Raw genomic sequence first — 3821 nt, 5'->3', positions numbered from 1 at the left:
TCCGCCCTCCTCATCACCATACAACACATTAATCTAGTGTAAAACACACACGCAAGATTGATAGCACGAGTGGACTCAGGGGGCGTTCACAATGGAAGCGTTCAGCGTTCCAAAACAGAATAAACCGGAACGTTTTTAAAAGATTAACTTTGACAAGCCATCTTCAAATGTTTGACACTTGCGTACAGAAAATGTGGTGAAACAAAATATAAATAAATAAAAATGACCTCAGATTATGTAACGAGTGTCTGCTTTGGTCTTGGGGAAACTACAAATATCATAGCAAGGCCAAATTCTCAAAGTTTGTATTTGAACCCTTCCCAACAATGATTATATGATTTTGATATCAATCTTTTCACACTGAGGACAACTGATTCTGACTGCAACTGACTCATATGCAACTATTAGAGCCAGGGGTGAAAACTTTTGAACAGAATGAAGATGTGTGCATATTTTTTTTTTCATTTAGTACTGCCCTTCAGAAGCTACTTACATGTCCCAGCCCTGAAGGCAAAACAAGTTTCATTTACCCTGATCTTCAAATTCAAAGTTTTCACACCCGCCTCTTAATGCATCATGTTTTCTTCTGAAGCATCAGTGAGCGTTTGAACCTTCTGTAATAGTTGCGAATGAGTCCCTCAGTTGTCCTCAGTGTGAAAAGATGGATCTCAAAATCATACAGTCATTGTTGGAAAGGGTTAAAATACACAAAAATGCTGAAAAACCAAAGAATTTGTGGGACCTAAAGGACTTTTCTGAAGAACAGCAGGCAGTTTAACTATTCAGGACAAACAAGGGACTCATGAATAACTATCACTAAACTAAAAAACAGCTGTGGACCATTCAGGTAACAACACAGTATAAAGAATATTTTCACTTGTGGACTATATGTAAACATTTTTTTTATATGAAATATCTCATTCAGGTCAGTACTAAATTAAAAATAACATGCATTTTGTATGATCCCTCTTATTTTGGTAAAATAGTTAACCTTTTTGCAGATTCTGCAAGGTGTATGTAAACTTTTGACCTATGTAAACAGTTTAACCTTAAACTGAAATTTACTGGCAATTTCTGAGTGATAACTGTTTAGAAGTAAATCCTACACCGTTTTCAGTAGTCCATGATATAATACTTAAAATAACAGACATGGTAACACCATAAGAATTGTTGTAGTGTCAAAAGAACAAATGCAAACACTGGCTTTGGCCATCTATTTTTGCTCAAGTTCATAATTCCAGCGTCAGCTCTTGATTTTGTGCCAGTCTGCTTGCAAACACAATATTCTGGCATAAAGAAAGAAAATGCTGTTGACATTTTAAAGCAAAGCAGTACGAGGGCTGTTCAGTTTCAGCGCCCAGTCCCGGCAGTCTGTCCTGGGGTGATGTTTATTTTTCATTACCTCCGAGTTTCCCTAGAAACAGCTTTTAACAGCAGGTGTCGGGGGAACAGTTCTGTCATACTTGAGCTTTACTGGACCCTGCAAGCTGAAAAAAAAAAGGTTCAGCTTTTCGTACTACACACCATCCGAAAGCACTTTAAATGAGGAGCTTGTTAAACGGCCCTCTTCCCAGAAGGGAAAATATGAGTTTTGGGTAAAAATTTTCACAATGGAGTCATGAATCAAACTTTTACACCCTGAACAAAACCAGAACCAGTTTGGTCCATGACACATAGTTCAGAGCATAACCCCACCCGCCGCTTCCCCGTCTCAACCCCTGTGTGGAAAATGAGCACAATCCAAATGCATTTTTCCTTCTCAAACAGGAATTCTTTCCCAGATGATTCTTCTGAGGTCATTAAACGATGTCGTGCAGCTTCGGGGAGCTCCTGATTGCTCTGGATCTAGTGGTGGGAAGGGGTTCACTGTGTTTCCACATACAAATACAAGGAAACAAACAGGAGCCAGAGAGAGATTCCAGTCTGGTGCTGTAACACACAGCTGTGTCTCCCCAGGGCACTAATTCACACAGTCCTCGCTCAGTCGACTCTGATGCTCGGAAACACTGCCGGCAGGTAAACTGTGGCTTAAAGAGAATACCTTTCTCTCTTACAACCTCCAGCTCGCTCACAGTCCTCAGGGTCACTTGTTACAACAATGCACCAGATAAAATCAGCAACTCCATCTGTGTCAACGCAGCAGTGCATCTGCAGAAAATAAAGAAACCCACTACAGAATCAGGATCATTCAGGACCATTTATTTGCCCCTTAAATTATGAAAATAGAAATCCATAAGCAATAGATATTTACAGCCCGTAACACCTAGTGAAAAGAGATTAACTGACTTTTCAGCACATGAAAGAATACACACATATCAACACGTCAGTGAACTAGTTTTGAAGCTCTTTAGATGATGTTTAGGAGATGACTTCAAACTGTAAGTAACAATAGCCAAATCAGCCATATTCAATCCACTGTTTTAAACAGTTTAACTAGAGAAAAAAAATTCACTCTCATCTAATTTAACTGCAATGGACCTCATGGAAAGTTACAGAAAACGAAACATCTTGGCCAGTTTTGTGGTCTGTCAGCAGGATTCCTTTGGACAGTAACTTTTGGCTTTAAAAATCTGTTACTGTTATATATGCAAGTGTCATAATCCTCATTAATGTAAGAAAGTTTCTCTCTTTATCCTGTGCAGCAAGCTGACAAAGTTCAAAGCGTTCAATTATCAAAAAAATTTAAAAGCTGTTATCTTTAACTCACACTTGTGTTGTTGTAAACCTGTATGATTGTCACAAAAGAACAGATTTTGAATCATGTTTAAGAAAGTGTTTACACTTAAGACAGTGTGTCATTTGGTACAATATTCAAATGTGCAATCGACAAATTAGTGATGCCGAACGCTATTGGTCCTCACATATGATGTGAATATGCATTTGCATATTTGAATAAAAGACTACCAGTCAAAAGTTTTTTAACAGTTAGATTTTTACTGTTTTTTAAAGAAGTCTCTTTTGCTCACCAAGCCTGCATTTATTTGATCCGAAGTACAGCAAAAACAGTATATATTTCGAAATATTTTTACTACTTACAATAACTGTTTTCTGTTTATATTTAATATAACTGAATATATATAAAAAAAAATGTAATTTATTCCTATGATTTCAAAGCTAATTTTTTTTAGCATCATTACTCCAGTCTTGTTTCTCGAGAAATCATTCTAATAAAAATTCTCATTCTCAAAAAAACTATTATTATTACTATGTTGAAAACAGCAGAGTATAATTTTTTTCTTTGATGAATAGAAAGTTCAGAAGAGCAGCGTTTATCTGAAAAAGATTATAAATGTCTTTCTCATCACTTTTAATTAATTTTGAGCATCCTTGCCAAATTAAAGTATAAAAAAATGACACCGACTCCAAACTTTTAAATGGTATGGTGTATAATGTTACAAAAGCTTTTTACTTCAGATAAATGCTGATCTTTGGATCGTTCTATTCATCAAAGAATCCTGAAAAAATTTATTCAACTGTTTTAATTATTGATAATAATGTTTCTTAAAGAGCAAATCAGCATATTAGAATGATTTCTGAAGGATCTTGTGAAACTGAAGACTGGAGTAATGATGCTGAAAATTTAGCTTTGACCACAGGAATAAATTACATTTTAAAATATATTCAAACAGAAAGCAGTTGTTTTAAATAGTAAAGATATTTGACTGGTTTTGCTGTACTTACAATCAAATAAATGCAGGCTTGGTGAGCAAAAAAGACTTTAAAATGAACATTAAAAACTTTTGACTGGTAGTGTATATAGTGCAAATAAGCTCCAATAGCCAAGAGGGATATTTTTAGCATAAAACATATAGCATATAAAC

The sequence above is a fragment of the Garra rufa genome, chromosome 9 (assembly GCF_049309525.1).
Source record: "Garra rufa chromosome 9, GarRuf1.0, whole genome shotgun sequence".
Taxonomy (NCBI): Eukaryota; Metazoa; Chordata; class Actinopteri; order Cypriniformes; family Cyprinidae; genus Garra; species Garra rufa.
The sequence above is the reverse complement of the archived record's forward strand: the minus strand, read 5'-3'. Positions refer to the sequence as shown.